The following is a 19678-nucleotide window of genomic DNA, read 5'->3' as shown; positions in this document are numbered from 1 at the left end:
CTATGTGGGGCTATGCAGGGATTTGGGGCGGTCACTGCTATGGCCCCCTTTCGCAAAGCAAGGTGCTCAGGAGTTAAGCTCGAACACACACCTCAGTCATGGGTGGGGAGGCCTAATAACTGCAAGGCTGGCCTCTCCTTTCAGGAAATGCCACTCTCGGGTCCCCTGTTCCCAGGCCCGGGACCTGACACGGGAGGGACGGGCTCCACGCAAGAACCCGGCCCCAGTCGCGCCTTCCCGGCGTGAGGAGCGCGGGTGCAGGAGGGGCTCAGAGCAGAAAAGGGGGTGGGGGAGGGCAGGGTATTCCCAGGCCGGAAGGCAGAGAGGCCTGTTACCACCTGGGCAAGGATTGAAATGGAAACGTCCCAGGGGATGGCGGCGGGCGGGCAGGTGCGGGAACCGTCCGTCCGCGGGGACGCGGGCACAGCTGGGGACGCCAGGCCCGAAGGGGACTCCGCCACTGTGGCGGACAAAGAAACGCAGAGCGCCCCTTACCTCTCGGGACGCTCACTGGCGCCTTCTCAGTTGCAGGAAGTGGCGTCCACCGGAAATGGCGTCACTTGGTCTGGGGGCGGGGTCTGTGCGGGGGCGGGGCCTGGAGCGAATGAGGGAATCCCGCACCTGGAGGGAGGGGCTGGCGCGGCGGCTCTGGGCCTCGGTGACGAAGGCCGGTTCTCTGAGGTGTTTCTCCTCCGTCGGGACCGGGCTGCGGAGGCGGCAGCGTTCCTGAAGTCTCAGCGGGCGCCGGCCCTTTGCAGCGATCGCACCGACCACAAAGAGGCGCGGCTCGCGGCAAATCCGATACTTACAGGTGGCCTTCCTGCGTCTGGGCGCGCTCTCGTCTCCCCCTGCTAGCTGCCTGAAACTCCCGTGGCTCGTTGTCGGGGACCCTTCCTGGCGCCCGATCTTTCCATCGCTTCCTTCCCTGCCGCGGGCTCCTGGAGCGGAATCGGGGCGGTGGCACCAGAGCCAGTTGACTCTGTCCTCGCCAGACTCAGTTGTAGTTTGTTAGTGGGTGTGTGTTAAACCTAATTTTCCTTTCCTTTCCGTAACAGCGGCCGTCGTGCTCTATACCTGGTCCGTTAGCCAATTCTCTGGCTATAGACAAGGACCTTTCTTTAAGCGGTTATCCTATGCCCCTTTCACCTCATTTCCTTTGATTTCCTGTTCCCCACAAACCTCACCTCCCTCAATAAATCTATTAATTAAAGGTCTCCCTCTGTCTCTTGTCTCCAAAAGACCTTACAGAAACCCTGCTGAAACCGGTCCCTTTGAGTGACCCTGCTTGCATTTGAAACACGTTTGTATTTGAATCACAACAACACACAAGCCATTGAAGACAGAAGACAAACTGACCAAAAAGTGGTGGGTGGAGGACGTTTCCCAGCTGGGCATTTCCCCAAGAGACACTGCAGCTGCAAGGACCAAAGAGACACACCTGACAGCATCTGATGCCATCTGTTCTGCTTCATCACGTCTCACCGGACACCAAATGGCTTGCACATGAACTTCTCCCAACTACCCAAGTGGAAGAAGAGGCCCAAACCTTGTAGAATCAAGAGCCACAAGTCAAGAGACTTGAGGAGCCGGTGTGATCCTCAGACACTCATTTCAGGCTCTGCTCCCCAAGCTACACTACCCAGACTCAAGCCTTCTTTCCCTTGATGCAGACTCAGGTGAGCATCAAGATGGGAAATTCCTGAAAATGCCACAGTCCTCTTCTGCTCCTCTTCTCCTCCCCCTCTGTCTCCATCCCCTCGCTGCTAAAGATTTATCATCCCCTAATCTGTGGGTTCTGTATTACTCCTTTGCTGAAACCTTTCTATTTGCCTAGGTGTCTTATTTTCAGCAAGTTCCTAATTGTCCTTCACTGACTGTTTCCTTTAAAACATTTAATGTGTTGAGGTCCCTCCCTTCGATTTCTGTTATTGAGTGATTTTTTTTGTTTGTTTTTAATCTGGTTTGGATGTTAGACATTGTCAAATGCCTTTCTACATCTCTTTATATGATCATCTGGTTCTTATTCTTTGTCCTGTTTATGTGGTTGGTTACATTCATAGTTTAATGTTGAAACACCCTTGCATCCCTGGTAATAATCCCACTCAGTCAAGGTGAAATATGAACTCAAAGGCAGGGATAGGTGATCTCTAACTCAATCCATCCCATTGCCACAAACCTGAAGATAAACTGTTAGGATTTATGACCTACTCACTCCCCTAAAGTAATTAGAGTTATATAGTCATCACATGTGTTGTTAAAATACCAGTATAATATATGCTCTTTTAGTGAGTATTTTGTAAATAATTTATAATTTTACCCCATATTCTCTGTAGTCATTAAATTCTGCTTTAAAGTTTCTTATGCAAATCTATAGTTTTTCAATTTTGTTCTTTATTATTCATATTGCAGGTATATATTTAAAAACCATGATTATATTTATTTTCAACAAAGATTGTGGAATGATTATTACTTTACTGCTTATTAAAAAACCTAACATTTCAGTACTTATTGTATGCAGAGTCAGTGTATGAGGGAGGTTGTTGTTGTTAGTTGTCATTGAGTTCCAAATCACAGTGACCCTATGTACCACAGGGAGAAACACTGAGCTGTCCTTCACCATCCTCACAATTGTTCTTATAGTTGAGCCCGTTGTTTCAACCTTCTCTAAAAAGTCTCTTTTTTGCTGCCCCACTACTTTACCAAGCACCATCGTTGAAGTGATGTAGCTAATGTATTTCCCCCAGTTTGCAAATAGGCAAACACTCTAAGGTTTTACTTATATGGAATAAGAAAATGCATTCAAAAGAAGAACAATAAAATTAGAGCTGACATGTGAATTCTGACTCATAGAAGTGTAAGAGAGCAGAGTAAATGCTCCATGGGCTTTTATTTTTTGCATTTTACGGAACCTAATGTTTCATCTTTATCACAGCAGGTAGTGTTCTTATAAACAATAGCCCAAAACTAGACAGGTGATGTGGTGCTTTTTCAGCCTCAGACATGGATAAGCACCACATGGCAGTTCAACAGTGAATGTGAGTATCCAAGAGATGAAGAAAATATTCAGTTTGTTTTGTATAAAGTTAAAATGTTGATAGGATAGAAGTAGATTGTTAATTGTTTTATGGGGCCCTGAGCACAGCTGTGAGACTGGATGTAAGGGAATGGTATCTTGACCTACTACCAACGTGACTGAGCCGTCACCTTTTATGATGTGGACATTCAGTGTCACATAGGTAGGTTGATGCCTTTAGCTCAGTCAGTGCTGTGTATGTGGTGTATGACTCTGATCATACATCTGATAATAATCTGTACTGCTTGTCAGGATAAGAATCTGGTTTATGGTTGGGGGTTTTTTCCCCTCTAAGACCTAGACATTGTATTATTTCCCTTCCTGTATGGTCAGTGTTATGAACAACAAACTTTCAAATATATTGGTGGAAATTTAGGCACCAGGAACTGATGTTTATAATGTTATATTAATCTCTTCCACATCAATTAAGATACATATTTTCTTGAATGTCTATGCTTAATGAAGTCTTATCTCCTGACTGATTTTTCACTTATGTGTTTCTGGATTACGCCCATTACTGTGTTCCTCCCATTGTGGGTCACGCTGAGACAGGGATGGAAGTGGTGATGTCCTAGCCGAAAGTCAGGTTCATAGCACAGTTCCTACACATGGTGCACCCTATGTAGTGTCAGAGAAGCACCTGTAGCCTGCGCAGTGTGTATTCTGCGCGCCCACAGGGGGGTCTTGCGGTCACCCTTTGGGGTGACCCTGGTGCACAGAGCAGCCTGGCTGGGGTGCAAGTACCCTTCTCTTCTCTGTCCCCCACCCCCCCCTGCTCTGTGCCTTGCTGCTCAAGTGGTGAGGTCTGGGAGGGTATCCCAGAGGCTAGTCCCATCCCCCCGTTTGGGTATTGGTTGGGGTTCTTGGCTAGAATCCCTGTTGGAGAAAGGGAGATCCCAGAAAGCAGTGCTCAAAACCTTAGGGCTTCCTCCTGAGTTGACCAGTCTTGTTACCTGTGTGGTAACTTCCCCCAGGCGTGGGGTGGGGTGTGGACCCACTATCCGGGTCTGGAAACTCCTTGGCTCATTCTTGCCAGACAGTAGGGTGGCTGTAGGGAATGCACTCAGCCTTAATGGTGTTGAAGTGATATTCCAGCGCAACCACCTGCATTGAAACATGATAGATATCCCCAGGTAGCTTGGATAAGTCTTTCCAGGACTGTGGGCTTCAAGGAGATGGTCCAGTTTGGTGGCTGTCAGTCAACAGTCTGGCAGATTGCAAGTAAAAGGAGAAAGAGATGGTGCAAGCTGTAGAAAGATGGGGTTCAGTAAGCAGGAACCCAGCCAAAGAGAGTCCCAGTCTATCTTTGGGAAAGCTTATATGTCTCCATAGAAGAGCAAGACCCCTCAAATTCGGGAGAGCCTCTGTCACTTACATACACTTCTCGAAATTTTTGCGTGTTGTTTTTCAGATTTTTTAAAAACCCTTTTTTGTTTTAATAGGGAAAAGAAGCTGGAAGAAAGCTTTCTTCACAGAGGAGCGACAGCTAGAAGGAAGAGTTCTTTCAGAGGAACAGGAGAAAATTGCCATCAATAATTAATTGCTTTTCATCAGAGAAATTACCCAGTAAGACATCCAGGCAATTGAACTGGATCCATTATTTCTGCAAATTTGTTAGTGTCGGGGAGCGTGGGAATTGCTCCTGCTTGTTGCACAAAGGGAAATTTGTGTGTCTGTTGCCTCTGACAAAGTTGCTAGCAGCTTGTCCTATGTTTAGACTTATGCTGACTCCATTTTAACTGTGTATTCCCACCTGAAGTAATTTTATCCCTATGGCGTGTGTTGCTTGATTTGGGGGCTTCTTTTTGGTTTGGTTTGGTTTTTGAATAAGCGATTTTAGAAAAAGTTCCAGCTTTAAGAAAGCCATGAAACAGATCCAGGAGTTGAAGGAGGCCGTACAATTGACCAATGAGATCATCCAGGTGGGCCGTGACTCTGGCCAGTGAGGGATTGAGGGGCCAGCCCTGGTGCTCCACACCACTCCTTGAACACATGATGGCATGACAAGAGGCAACACTCCCCTCAAAACTCACTGCCATAGATTCCGACCCAGCGACCCTATGGACAGGGTAGAACTGTCTCTGTGGGTGTCCCAGACTGTAACTCTTTGCAGGAGTCGAAAGCCTCATCTTTTTCCAGCCAGTGGTTTCCAGCTGATGGCTTTGTGGTTAGAAGCCCACCACACAACCCACCAGGATGCCTGCTCTCTATTATGGTCTTAGTTCTCCACCTCCCAATCTAGCGGCTCTAGGAAAGTTCATCATGGTACATGAGACCTCCGGCAGCTCCCTGGCCACTTTGAAGTTCTGCTCCAGTCCCTGCCTGAGTTTGGAGGGTGATTCATGTGCAGAGACCTGCTCTTGTTCATTCCGTGAAGCAGTTACTATATTTCTAGATGCCATATTCTGTGTACAGACCAAATCCCTCAAACATGTCTATGTAGGCTGATAGGCCCCACAGTCATAATTGAGATCAAATTCTACCACCATTGGACACACAAGAATTTTTAGCCCCAGCCTGTGATCTTCCTGCATTCAGCATCATTGCATGTGCTGCATGCGTGTGTTAGTGTGGGTACTTTGGAGAAAAAATCCACAGAGACTCATGTGTAAGAGAAAGTTTTATATAAAGGTTAAATGAGCATCAAGAAAACATCCCAACCCAGTGCTGCCCAAGCCCATAACTCCAGCATTAACCCATATGTCCAACACCGATCCACAGAGTCCTCCTTCATCTCACAAAACACATTCAATGATGCCGACTGCAGGAGGAAAGCAGAGTCAGTGAATGTGTAAGCATCTCAGCGCTGGCAGGGGTTCCACATGGTTGCTCCAGCACCCAGGGCTGCATCACAGTAGGTCCATGAGGTTTCTCCTTGGGGATGTCTTGCAGGAAGTCAGCCTTGCCAGCTGAAGCAGGGAACTGGCTATGGCAGCTACACCCTGGTCCAACCATCAGAAAGCAAGAGACCCAAGAACTAGAAAGGTGAGGCTCAATGAGTCATTTATTCCTCCACCCTTCAATTAACCCCACATGTATGTATCGGCCAGGTTGGCACAATTAACTAACTCAGTGAGTCTGAAGAGGAATCTATGGATTAGTATTCGACTGATGGGCTAATATCAGACTTATGGACTTGATCTGGACTGGGCTGGGATGTTTTCTTGATACCCAATTACTCTTTGATATAAAGCTCTTTCTTACACATTATGAGTGTCTCTGGATTTGTTTCTCTAGTCTACCCGGTCAGACGGGGCAGGTATTTCAAGAGAAGTTCCCCTTTAGTTTCAAAATCTAATCTCTGTTTCCCAAGTTTTAAGGTTAAGGTGGCTCCATAAGAACTGAAGACATAAATCAGTTTAACTCAGTAAATATTTCCTGGTAAGTAACTTTTGTCACTTCCAGATACAGTCAAGTGACTGAGTTTTCTGAAGTCTTGGGCACTATCCGACCATATTGGGAAACATAACAGTGTTGCAATTCTCCCAGATTCCAGCAACTTTGGAATCTGACCAGAACTTTCATAAAGGAATTCTCTCGTATAATAGGCATAAGAGAAGCATAATCCTTATGGATGCACATTAATAGGGAAATGCTTCACTTTGATCTTTCCCATAAGCACTTGTTCTGAGAGACCAGGCAACCAAGAATTACTTGGGGGAAGTAAATTTAAATTTCGACCTCTCAACTTGGAAGAGTCTCTACAAACATTCTGCCCATGCACTTGAAACCATTGGATTGATAGAACCTCCAGTGAGTGATAAAATTAGGAGAGTGCATAAATCATGATAAGCATCATTAAACTTAACTGTCATATTTTACTGCCCCAATAGCATTCCAGCAAAATAAATAGAAGTACCAACTCCAAGAGCAGTTAACAACCATGACTGCCTCCCCGCCCCCCCCCATTTCCACCAAACCTTTCTCCCATGCCTTTTTAGTACTCCTGCTTAAGTTATATTTTTAAATTTTGTTACACTGACATATAATTTACCTAGACCGCATGCCAGGTACTTTTCTTTTCCTAAAGGCATTCATACACAACAATGCTTTGGGGCACAGAATGGTCCTTCACCTCAAAGGTCATTAGTCTCAGTTCTTGTTTCAGCCCCATTAACACCTTGGTGGGGTTGGATGGTTGGGTGTTTCCTGTTAGTTAAGAGGATGCCCATGCGTGGAATCTGATCACAGGCTTACACACTCCATGCACATTGTACATCACTTTATGTCCCCTAGGCACGCTCTCTGCTCTGGGGAAAAGTCCGGTTTCTGCCCCCAGGTACCTCAGCCATTATTACCCAAGTCTTTGCAGATGCAGCCTCAGCAAAGGCTGTGGGCCCACTGTTGCCAGACCTCCTCTCTCTGGATCCACCCCAGGCCCAAACAACACCGCCCCCACCCCCAGCCAGGCAATGGGCGTGTCAGGAGCAGCCTCAAAGGTGAAGTGAAGGTGGAGACCCTGACCCCGCTGGTCCCTCCCACTCCAGGTGGCTGCTAACCCCCTCCATTGTTTCCTTTCCTTTCAGTGGTGCCTTCTCCCCAAGACACCTTTCATCTCTTCAGCTCAAAGATGAGCCCCGGGGTCTATGGCCCTCTCACTATGAAGAAGAGAAAGCTTTTCAGGATGCTAGTGGCTTCCTCCTGAAGTTTGCTAAGTCTTGTCACCTGTGCGGTAACTTCCCCTCGAGTGGAGTCTGGGGAGAACCCAAGGTCTGGGTTTAGAAACTACCTGGCACTTTGTGCCAGCTGGTAGGGTGGCCGCATGGAGCGCACGCTCTGCCTTGTGGGTGTTGAAGTGATATTCCAGCGCAACCACCGTGCATTGAAACATGATTGGCATTCCCAGGTGGCTGGGATAAGTCCTTCCAAGACTGTTGTCCTCAGGAAGATGGCCCGGTTTGTTAGCTATTGTCAACAACCTGACATCTGGCAAGTGAAAGAAGAAAGGGGCATGCCCAGCTGTAGAAATATGGGGTTCAATGACTTTGAGCTCAACCAAAGAGAGGCCCAGTCTTTCTTTCGGAAAGCTTACAGGTCTCTATAGAAGGGCGAGACCTCATTCTAGGATCTGTTAGCAGTATTTACTAAGGACAGCATAGAGATTTCTTCTGTTTACAAAGCTTACTGCACCCATCTTCCCGCCCAATTAAGTGATACCAGCCCGTGGAAGCTGGCACTTAGCCCATTGGAGTTATCCACACCAAACAGAAAGATGGTGGAGGGGGGACTCTCCTGTCTAAGAGTAACATCCCAAAGACTTAAATACCCGAAATGATCCTTTGTTTTCACTTGGGCTGGGCTACTTCTGCCCTCCTGCTCTGGCCTCTCTTGCCTCTCATCCCTGCTCTCCACCTTTAAAGCTAGCTGTCCCTTCCATTTAGACTCTTCCTGCTGGCCTGGAGAGGTTATCTAGGCTAGGATTGGAATGGTACTTTCCTTTCCGTAGACACTAAAGTCCCCAGCAGCCTTTCTAGACCCCTTTGTGTGAGCCTAGCAAAGAGATCTCCACATCTTTGGCTAAAGACCCTCTAACAATGCATCAGTGAGTGTTAGTCCAAAGCTCCCTATTCCAAGGTTGTCTGCTCATTTTCTCCTGGCTTTTCTGAAGAGGCCCACATACCAGAAATCTATGCCAAGTCAGACAGACTTCCAAGCCCCAGGGGCTTAGGTGGTAATTATTCGGTTCAAGGTCTCTCTCCTGTTTTGCTACCTCATTTAAAAGAGCTCAACTTTTCTGGGTAAACTAGAGAAACAAATCCATAGAAATTCATATGAGTATAGGAGAGAGTTTTATATAAAGGGTAATTGTACATTAAGAAAGCATACTAACCCAGTCCAGTCCAGGCCCATAAATCCGATATTAGCCCAGGTGTCCAATATCAGTCTATAAAATCCTCTTCAGACTCATGAAACACATGCAATGCTGCTAAATGCAGGACAATCACAGGTCAGTGGGTCGAAAGGCTTTGGATCCAGTGGTGTTGAAAGCATCTCAGCAGTGGTCTCCACGTGTCTTCTGCAGTTCCCAGAACATGGGGTCTATCAACATAGTGCCATGTGTCTGGTCAGTAGAACGTCTCCAAGGGAGTGAGCCAAAAGAGAGAGAGAGTCTGTCTTCTGCCTCCAAGGAGAAAATTCAGGAATATCCAGAATTGTCAGGAGAAGGCCATGCCCACACAGAGGCTATTGGTTATATCTTGATTGACTCACTAGACTCCACCCCTTCACTCTTAATCGGCAAATTGGCAAACTATTATATAACTACCACACTAAGCAATGGCATAATACACCTCTAGTTTGTTTACTGGAAAACCTCAATTCGCAGGGTCTTAAATCAGTTATTCAAAGGGGAAAACTGATTTTCCTATGCAATGTGTGGTCACAGTACAAATTGGACAATAACTCAAGATGGCCTCCAGGTCGTATACTTGATTTAAAAATTATTCAAGATCTCAATAATGTATTTTTAATCTGGGAAATATATTCTGATATTCCATATATCCAAGTTTTCTCTCTTCTTCATGCTCAACCTCATTTATGTCAGAATTATCTACTATGCAAGTTCTACTGGTTCACGAAAATGTTCCTCTCTCAGACTAACAATCAGTCTTTAATCCTTTTGATCAGGCTGTGCTGCCAATTTTAGTGCCTACTGTCTCTGACCAAACTGCTTCTTTGCTTTCTTTCTCCCCTCCCGCTTACAAACCCTTTCAGGTCTCTCCAACCCCCGTGGATACCACTGTATTCTCCCAGTTGCCAGACTATAACCCGTTATCTCCTCCTATAGTGTCTCATTCTTCTTCAGCCTTCCTCCTCACCACCACCTCCCACTCCTGCCTTGTCTCAGTGTCCTCCCACCAAGGCCAACTCTGCAAGCTATAATCCAATATCCCCTACCCTATCACCTCATTCAATTTCTACCCACACTCCTCCCTTGCCTCTACCACTATTGCCCACTCCTCCCACCTCTCCTCTGTCACCAGTTCCCCTCCCACAGTTGCCATATTCTAAGATGTCTGACATCTCTCCACTACTGCCAGCACCATCTCATATATATATATATATATATATATATATTACTTCTTTAATCTTATTTATTTTTAAATCATTTTATTTGGGCCTCATACAACCCTTATCACAATCCATACATACAGCCATTATGTCAAGCACATTTGTACATTTGTTGCCATCATCATTCTCAAAGCATTTGCTTTCTGCTTGAGCCCTTGGTATCAGCTCATTTCCCCCTCCCTCCCTGCTCCCCACTCCCTCATGAACCCTTGATAATTTATAAATTACTATTATTTTGTGACATCTTACACTGTCTGACGTCTCCCTTCACCCGCTTTTCTGTTGTCCATCCCCCAGAGAGGAGGTTATATGTAGATACTTGTAATCAGTTCCCCCTTTCCATTCCACCCTCCCCCTATCCTCCTGGTATCCCCATTCTTGGCACTGGTCCTGAAGGGATCATCTGTCCTGGATTCCCTGTATTTCCATTTCCTTTCTGACAGTGTACATTCTCTGGTCTATCCAGATTTGTAAGGTAGACTTAGGATCATGATAGTGGGGGTGGGGTGGGGGGAGGAGAAGGAAGCATTTAGGAACTAGAGGACAGTTGTATGTTTCATCATTGCTGCACTGCACCCTGACTGGCTTGTCTCCTCCCCATAACCCTTCTGTAAGGGACGTCCACTGGCCTACAGATGGGTCTTGATTTGATATTTTGTTCTTTGATGACTGATGCCTGATCCCTTTGACAACTCATGATCACACAGGCTGGAGTGCTTCTTCCATGTGGGCTTTGTTGCTTCTGAGCTAGATGACCACTTGTTTACCTTCAAGTCTTTAAGACCCTAGATGCTATATCTTTTGATAGTCGGGCTCCATTAGCTTTCTTCACCACATTTGCTATGCACCCACTTTGTCTTCAGCAATCATGTCAGGAAGGTGAGCTTCATGGAAAATACCAGTTTAATAAAAGTGTTCTTGCATTGAGGGGTACTTGAGTGGAGGCCCAATGTCCACATGCTACCTTAATACTAAACCTATAAATATATGCACATAGATCTATTTCTCCATCCTCATATATAAATATATTTACATATATACTTGCCCTTATTTAGACCTCTATAAATGCCCTTTGCCTCGTAGCTCTTTCCTCTATTTCCTTTGATTTCCTCTTATCCCACTATCATGCTCAGCCTTTATTTGGGTTTCAGTAATTCTCTCGGTTACATTACCTTTGATCACGCCCTACCAGGTCCCCTACACCCTCATCACCACTGATTTAGATCACTTATTGTTCTCTTGTCCCTGGGTTTGTTAACACTACTTCCTTTCCCCCACCTCCCCCTCTCCCATGTCCCCCCAGATCCATCTGTCCCATAGTTTTCTCCTCCAGATTGTTCATCCAGCCTATCTTATTTAAACAGGGTTCATAGATGCAATTGTATGGCGATAATATATAAAGGTTATAGTAAAGTCATAAAAGATAGGAAACAGAGGAGAGAAAATAAAATAAAGGAGTCAGACACATTTCATGGTATCATGCACACCTCAGTCCCTCTTGGTAGCCCATATAGAGGTGGGAGATGAGAGAGCAAGTCTTTACTGTCTTGGGATATTAATAAGTAGTTATATATTGTATTTATTTCCAAATAAAAGCCCTGTGGTTTCTTTAGGTAGCATCCCAGATTACAATTTTAATCATTTCTGGTGAACCACCTAAAACAAGCTGGAATTCCTCTTGGCTGTTTAAATCTATTGAAAAGCGACACCTCGAAATGTGATTGATTAATAAAGCTGGCTGGTGCATTTCTTGCTGGGCTCATTAGGAACAGATTCCCTCATGCTCCGTTGGGTGGAGCTTGGAGCACATGCCCCCTTTACAGGTTTCCTCGCTTGGAACTTCTTATCAATGGGAATCCCTCACTTTTGAATCTTAAGGGAAATTGATTCACCCAGTGATCTCCCTTCTTGCAATGAGAGCACAGTCCAGGTTCTCTGGAAGCCACCTGAGGCTCTTTCCCTGGGCCCTGTCCGCTGTGAATTGCCCTGTCTCTTCGTGACAGCTGCCTGCTTTATCTTTGAAAATGCCCCTCTTCGCCACATACAAAGCACTTGCCTTTAGGTCTGGTGCAATTTGCCAAGGGAACTGCCATGAGTTTGGCCCTGTATTCATCTGTTCCTACATCCCTGCATATTCTGAGATAATCAAGGACTGAGCTCTGTTCCTTGAATAGGCAGATCGCAGATTGACATGATTGGTTCAAGTTTTCAAATACGAATGTAAGATTCAGATTATCAGCAGCCCCCGAGTCAGCCACTTTTTTGTGTGTGAACTGCATCCTGCAATCTGGGAATAAAATCTAGAAAAGAGTTGGTTTTTTTTCTTCACTGTAGTGTAATTGGGCCACCTACCTCCTGATGGTGCCATTTTCTCCCAGGCCCTTAGACAAATCTCAAGGACCTGCGAGTGCCTGTTCAGTAAACTGTAATTGTGATATAATTCTCATTCCCTAGCAACGGATGAATTTCAATATCTATTCCATCCTCATTGTTTCTTTTTTAAAAATAATTTCATTGGGGGCTTATACAACTTTTATCACAATCTATATATACATCAATTGTATAAAGCACATTTGTACATTCATTACCCTCATCATTCTCAAAACATTTGCTCTCCATGTAAGCCCCTGGCATCAGCTCCTCATTTTTACCCCCTGCCTCCCCATTTCCCCCTCCTTCATGAACTCTTGATAATTTATAAATTATTATTTTGTCATATCTTACACTGTCGAACATATCCCCTCACCCACTCCTCCATTGTCCGCCCCCCAAGGGCAATATGTAGATCTTTATAATCGGTTCCCCCTCTCTATTCCACCCTCCCTTCACCCTCTGGTATTGCTACTCTCATCACTGGTCCTGAAGGGATCATCATCCTGGATTCCCAATGTTTCCAGTTCCTATCTGTACTAGTGCACATCCTCTGGTCTAGCCAGATTTGTAAGGTACAATCGGGATCATGATAGTGGGTGGCAAGGAAGCATTTAGGAACTAGAGGAAAGTTGTATGTTTCATCGTTACTACACTGCACCCTGACTGGCTCATCTCCTCCCCATGACCCTTCCACAAGGGGATGTCCAGTTGCCTACAGATGGGCTTTGGGTCCTCATTCAGCGCTCCTCTTCATCACAATGATGTGATTTTTTTGTTCCCACCTCAGTATTTCTACGAGCTTGTGCATGTGATGCATCATTCCATCGGATCTGATATTGTAAGAATTCTGAAGGAAAGAGGTACACTTTTGTCAAAGTTCTACAGTCAGCAGGGATCCAGCATTCAGACTTTACCAAAGACCTTACCGTGCTAATTATAAAAGGGGAGTCTGGGCCATAACTAGAGACTGCCTGCTTGAGATATTCTAGCTTAAAGGGGAAGGTTCTATGATGCTGTTCTTGAACTTCTTGTGGGTGTTGTACAACAGACTGTCTATTAACGATGTGAACAGGAAAAGCCATCCTAATTCATAGATCTCCTTCCTGTGCTATACCCTTTCCTACCTGTGAAAGCCTCTTTTCCTCTATTTTTGTGCTGGTTTTCTCGACTGATAGGTTGCTAAACTTTACTTCCAGAACTTCATCTTCTGTGTGGGCTTTCTCAGGTGGCAATTTCTTGGTGCTGATCTCCACATCTCTACCTCCTGTACGGGCTTGCTTCATTGTCTTATGATTCCTAGGATTTTCTACACTATATTCTGGTGGTGGGGCAGATGCCTCTACTCTGATGTCCCTTCCTGATTCAGGCTTAGTTTTCTCAGTTATATCTAAAACATTTTCAGCTGCCTGATACTCATTCTTACTGCACCTTTCAACAGATTTAAGTTTGGGTAGATTTAAGCTTAGAGGCTCCACTACTCTGCAGATAGTTCTTTAAATATGGATAGTTCAGCTCAGCCTTCTGAATGCTCTGCTGCTTTTGTTTCTTTGCTCTCTATACCTGCAGAGGTTCCAGAATTGTTTTAATCACACCCACAGAGCCTAGGTTTCCATGGGTATGCTCTGTCCTTTCCTGTGAGCCTTTCTTAGTTTAGTAGCTACCATTTCCCAGATCTCCATATCAAAGGTTCCTGACTCTGGAAAAGGAGGATTAAATTTCTTTACCACTTGAAGAAACACCTACATTTTAAAATTTGTTACAACTACATTTTGTTTCTTCAAGAGGTGGCTAAGAGTGGTACAATACTCTGTATCTTTGCCTTTCGCCTGACTCACATATCACTCAGACTAAAAACACTCAAATTTCCCGGATTCAACCTCTCTGTCCGATGAATCCATACAATTGTTGCATCGTGTATAACTCAAAAGAGTTCCTTTCTTTCAGCCCCACATTGGGCACCATTTGTCAGAGGAAATCAGTGGCTAACAACCTGAATGACCCTAGGCACAATTGTATGGCGGTAATATATACAAGTTATAGTAACCATAGTAGAAAAAGCTCATCAAACACTTAAAAACCAAATCCAGCGTTTTCAGGAAGGAGAGTTTAAATATCACTCACCATATTATATTTTACAGCATGCTATATGTTTGTTATAAATCATTTAAATTGCAATTCAGAAGGATACACACTCATGTATCTACATTTTCAGAGCCCTGACATTAAACCTAAACCACTGGTAAAATGGAAAGATTTATTAACTGGAACCTGGAAAGGCCCAGACGTCTTACTCACTCGTGGGCGAGAATATGCTTGCATCTTTCCACAGGGTGCTGACTCTCCTGTGTGGATTGCAGACCGATTCATTCACCCCATGACTGACTTGCCACCTCCTCCGCCTTACAGCAGTGTCACCTGCTACTTGGAAACCACGAAGGAAACAACTGACTCCTCTCTTGATGAATTCCGTCAGGCTCCGTGTCCAGCCCCTCCAACTAATACTCCAGTGTTCTATTCATCTCCTCCCCTCATGAGAGGAGCCATTCCCTCCTTGGATTTTCCTTTCCAGCGTCTGTCTCTTCAGCCAGGTTGTAGAGAATCTGGGCCTGGGCCTATTCTTCACCATCGTGCCCTCCACCCGCCCTGTCTTCCCACCGACCTGGGAACTACTGAAGAAGCTCAGCAACAAAGCACTTGACATTGTTGCTTCACAAGGAACTGCACCCACCCCTGGGGTTGTTTTACAGTTATCACGTGCCAGGTATTATTCTCAGGATAAGTTGCAGCTGAAACCTATTCATCATACATACCTGAACCTCCTTTAGATATATTCCTATTTGAATAATCTCTGGAGACCCCTGTACTAGTATATGCCTCATCATGTGTTCTGCTACTATTAGGACCTTTCAGTTTAATATGTATTTTTCTGTTTCAGGCTGTGCTTGTTTCGCTGTTTTCAAAATTTTTTGCAGAAACGTACATGTGTCTTTGCCAATCAAACCTACATGGAGCTGTTCATGGCTGGATTCCACATTCATGAAGTGCTCGCTGGACCTTGCCAAGATAGGGCAATCTTAGGGTTTTGTCACCCATGTCCAGCAGGAAGTGACTACAGAAGAAAGAGACCTTCGGCCATATTTCATATTAATAAAAGGCATGGATTTAGGGTCTGGTGGTAGTGTTACTAAGGACAGCGGTGACATTTCTTCTGTTTACAGATCTTGCTCCGCCCATCTTCCCACCGGTTAAGTGACTTCAGCTAGCCGAAGCTGGCACCTGGCCTGTTGGAGTAATTAACACCAACCAGAAAGATGTGTGGGAACCCTCTTGTCTGAAAGAGTTATAGACATCCCAAAGACTTAAAAACACCCCAACAATCCTTCGTTCACTCTCTTGATTCTGCTCTCAAAGAGGCAGGCCTGCCTGTCTCTCTCTCAATTCCTTTCTCAGCTCCTATCTGCCAGCTCCTTTTTTTACCTGCTGATCACACCAACATCCTTCTACCTGAGCTAGTCCTTTGCCTTAACTCTATGCTGTGCTATTGTGGGTGATTTTGTTGCCTTGCTGTGCATCCATCACTTGTGGTTCCATCGAGATCTGACTCGAGAAGACCCTACGGGACAGCTTCACTACACTCCGGCACCAAAGACTTCTGTTATGTCTCAAACTCTCATCTTCCTGCTTCTGCTCCACCCTTTGTGTCTTACTTGAGGACAGACTGCTGTCTTGCTTCCTTGACCATGCACCCACTGACCTTATGAGTTGAAGGACCTTTAGTATATTGATTTCCATAAAAGTGAGTTGAACTGAGCCCTCTGTACTGCTGTGTGGACTAATTAGCTGTTACATTCCTTTTTGCTATATAAATCTCTCTACCTATCTATCTATGAAATCACAATGTCTTAGTTTTGTTTCTGTAGAGAACCCTGCCTAACACAAATGGTACGAGGAGTGAGATATGTCAAGATATTCCTAGTAAAGTCAAAGCTATTGCATCTGTTCCTCATCCCCATCTCACCAGTAATGAAACAGTCACAATGACTAGCGGGCCTCTTTGGATATTGGAGGCAGCATATCCCTCATTTGGGTGTGCTACTTCAACCTATTTATCAAATGACACGAAAGGCTGCCAATTTGGGGTGGGGCCCAGCACAAGAAAAGACTGCAATAGGTTCAGACTGCTGTGCAAGCTGCTTTGCCACTGAGACCATGTGGGAAACAAAAGGATTTCTCCCAAGTTGTCTCCCCCAAATACATGCCAAACCGGGCTTTTTGCTAGCATATGGGGGGAGGTCATGTGCTTAGAAACATCCTCCCTGAAGGCATTCAATTGCCAGACAAGTAGGCTCTGCTCCCTGCTGTTAAGGACAATAGGCTGCTTATCCCAAGAGGCTTACAACCAATAGCTTGGTTCCTGTAGGTGGTGTTTACACCTTACTGAATATGGCTTCTATGGAGAACAGATCAAACTGGCTCAGTTACATCCAAAGTTAGGCTGCCATCCCGAATCTAGGATCCGCCCATCTTGTCTCATGTACACCCCCAATCCCTCCTCTTCTTATTGTGTGTATATCCCTAGATTGTCCCCATCTCATTGCTGTATAGCCTACAGTGCAACCCCTTCCTGTGACGTATGACTTTACCTGTAATTAGTGGGCTTGCACTCCCCGCCAAAGATAAATATGCCTGGGTTAGGAATAAAGATTCTCTCTCTCTCTCTCTCTCTCTCTCTCTCTCTCTCTCTCTCTCTCTCTCTCTGTCTCTCTCCCGGCTCCTCCCTTGCCCTCTCATCAGCTCCCCCTCTCCTCTCCCATCCTCCCTCCCCTATTCCCAGTCCCCTTGTCCTCCTTCCCTTCCCCCTCTCTCCACGTGGACCACCAGGCAGGGCTGAGGTGAACATTACTACCATGAAATGTGTCTGACTCCATTATATCTCTCTCACTTCTATTTCTCATGCTCTCTATGACTTTACTATAATCTTTACTTATCGCTGTACAATTGTGCCTACCAGACCCATGATGATGTCTTAGGGCAGGTATCCTGACAGGACCGTGTGATCCGGATGCTAGCTCCCTAGTCTGTTCTCAATTTGAGACTGAAGAGTGGAGGGGTGGAGTTTAGCTTGTCAATCAGATTGCAGCTTGATGACCTCATTTGGAGGTGCTAAGGAGATAAATAGCTCGCTAGAGGCAGGACACATGCTAACTCCCTGCGAGATATTCCTGAGCCAAGCCACATGGAGGTACGCTGATGCAGCCAGATTCCTGGGAGCTATAGGAGCCACTTGTAGACCCCAGCCAGCACTGAGATGCTTTGCCACTGTATCCACGATACTTTGCTCTTCTGGGTCAAAAGATACCACAGGTCTGTGATCTTCCTGCATTCAGCATTATTGCATTGCTGCCTGAGTCTCAAGAGAAATTTATGAATTAGTATTGGACATATGGGCTAATATTGGACTTATGAACTTGATGTGGACTGGGCTGAGATGCTTTCTTCATGTACAATCACTCTTTATATAAAGCTCTTTCTACACACATACGAGTGTTTTTTACTTTGTTTCTCTAGTCCACCAGACTAACAATGCAGCTGAGCCAGTTGTACTACAGGTGTCAGTCATAGGTAGAGATTTAGTGTGGAATTTTTGGCAGGCCCCTATTGGCAAATCACAGCATATACCCTTGGGATTTTGGAATAAAGTTCTGACTATTACTTGCCCTATGAAAAACAGCTCTTGGTCTGTTACCCGGCCTTAGTGGAGACGGAACACCTCATCATAGACCACCAAGTCACCAGGACGCTTGAGCTGACCATCATGAAATAGGTATTGTCTGACCCAGAATCAGAAAGTTGGATGTTCACAGCAACACACCATCAAGTGAAAGTAGTATATAAGAAATAGGACTAGAGCAGGACCTACAAGTAAGCTGCGTGAAAAAGTGGCCCAAATGCCCTCAGTCTCCACTCCTGCCATAGTACCTTCTCCCACTGTACCTCTGACCTCCTGGGGAGTTTCTTAGGCTAAGTTGACAAGGTTCAGAAAATTCCTGCTTAGTTTACTACATATTCTTGCAGATGACTCTGCATGATATGCAGGTGCTACCCATAAGTGGACAGCAGCAGCTCTACCGCCCCTTTCTGGGATCTCCCTGAAGGACAAAGGTGAAGGCAAATCCTCCTAGTGGGCAGAACTTCAAGCAGTACACCTGACTATTCACTTTGCCTGGAAAGAGAAATGGCCAAATGTGAGATTGCATACTTATTCATGGGATGTGGCTAATGGTTTGGCTGACTGGTCATGGAATTTGAAGGAACGTGATTGGAAATTTGGTGACAAGGAGGTGTGAGAAAGAGGCATGTAGATAGACCTCTCTGGGCCAAGAAAGTAAAGATAATCATGTCTCATATGAATTCTCACCAAAGGGTTACCTCTGAAGAGGAGGACTTTAAAAATCAGGTGGATTTGATGATACCCACTGTGGAGACTAGTCCTCCTCTTTCCTCTGCCACTCCTGTCAGTACCCAATGGGCACATAGACAAAGTGGACATGGCTGCAGGGATGGAGGTTATAAATGGGCACAGTAACATGGACTTCCACTCACCAAGGCTGAATTGGCCACTGCCACTGCTGAGTGCCCCATATGCCAGCAGCAGAAGCCAACATTGAGTCCAAGATATGGGACTATTCCTCAGGGAAATTAACCAACAACCTAGTGGCAGGATGATTGCATAAGACCACTTCCGTCATAGAAGACAGCTTATGGGTCTCGGAGATTCTCATGTGCGGCCTCGATTCATTGGATGGGGTTGGCCATCCAATTACTGGATGAGCTTGGTCTGGTAGGGTCCGGGTGGGGGGGGGGCGGGCGGAAGTGGAGGGGCCTGTGATTATTAGACACAAAAGTCTAATGGTCACAACAGAGAATTCCCCATTGGTGAAGACAGATACATTATCTCAAGAGAGGATTCCAAAAGCACCCTTTGTAAATAAATGGGCTGAAATTGAGGACAGAGTCTTGTATTACTCTGCAAAGCACACAACACAGGAAGTGAATGTGACCTGAGACACACATTTCTCCTACAGTGAGGGAATGGGGCCCTAGGGGCAGCTAGAAACCAACAAGCACAAGGACCGGTTCCAGTATCAGCCTTGGATTTGG

The 19678-nt window shown here is 45.5% G+C and overlaps 1 protein-coding gene and 1 long non-coding RNA gene across 9 annotated transcripts in view; one reads left to right on the top strand and one right to left on the bottom strand.

Annotated features, from left to right (window-relative positions):
• Positions 1-542, bottom strand: part of LOC142450421 (histone-lysine N-methyltransferase SETMAR) — a 108109-nt gene extending 107567 nt beyond the window's left edge. For all 5 annotated transcript variants that reach the window (XR_012784943.1, XM_075552318.1, XM_075552316.1 and 2 more), the window contains exon 1: positions 496-542. The gene's annotated coding sequence lies outside the window, so the exon portion shown is untranslated. The remainder of the gene's footprint in view (positions 1-495) is intronic.
• Positions 543-591: 49 nt separating this feature from the next.
• LOC142450420 (uncharacterized) lies at positions 592-19300 on the top strand. 4 transcript variants are annotated; one of them, XR_012784942.1, is made up of 5 exons: positions 592-811; positions 1240-1676; positions 4516-4639; positions 5966-6058; positions 7600-19300. It is a non-coding gene; the product is annotated as an uncharacterized LOC142450420 (long non-coding RNA). The 4 variants fall into 4 exon arrangements; XR_012784941.1 differs by lacking the exon at positions 5966-6058; XR_012784939.1 differs by having other exon boundaries at positions 4516-6058.
• Positions 19301-19678: the final 378 nt, after the last annotated feature.

Source organism: Tenrec ecaudatus, chromosome 6, assembly GCF_050624435.1.
Source record: "Tenrec ecaudatus isolate mTenEca1 chromosome 6, mTenEca1.hap1, whole genome shotgun sequence".
In the NCBI taxonomy this organism is placed as follows: Eukaryota; Metazoa; Chordata; class Mammalia; order Afrosoricida; family Tenrecidae; genus Tenrec; species Tenrec ecaudatus.
The sequence above is the reverse complement of the archived record's forward strand: the minus strand, read 5'-3'. Positions and strand labels throughout refer to the sequence as shown.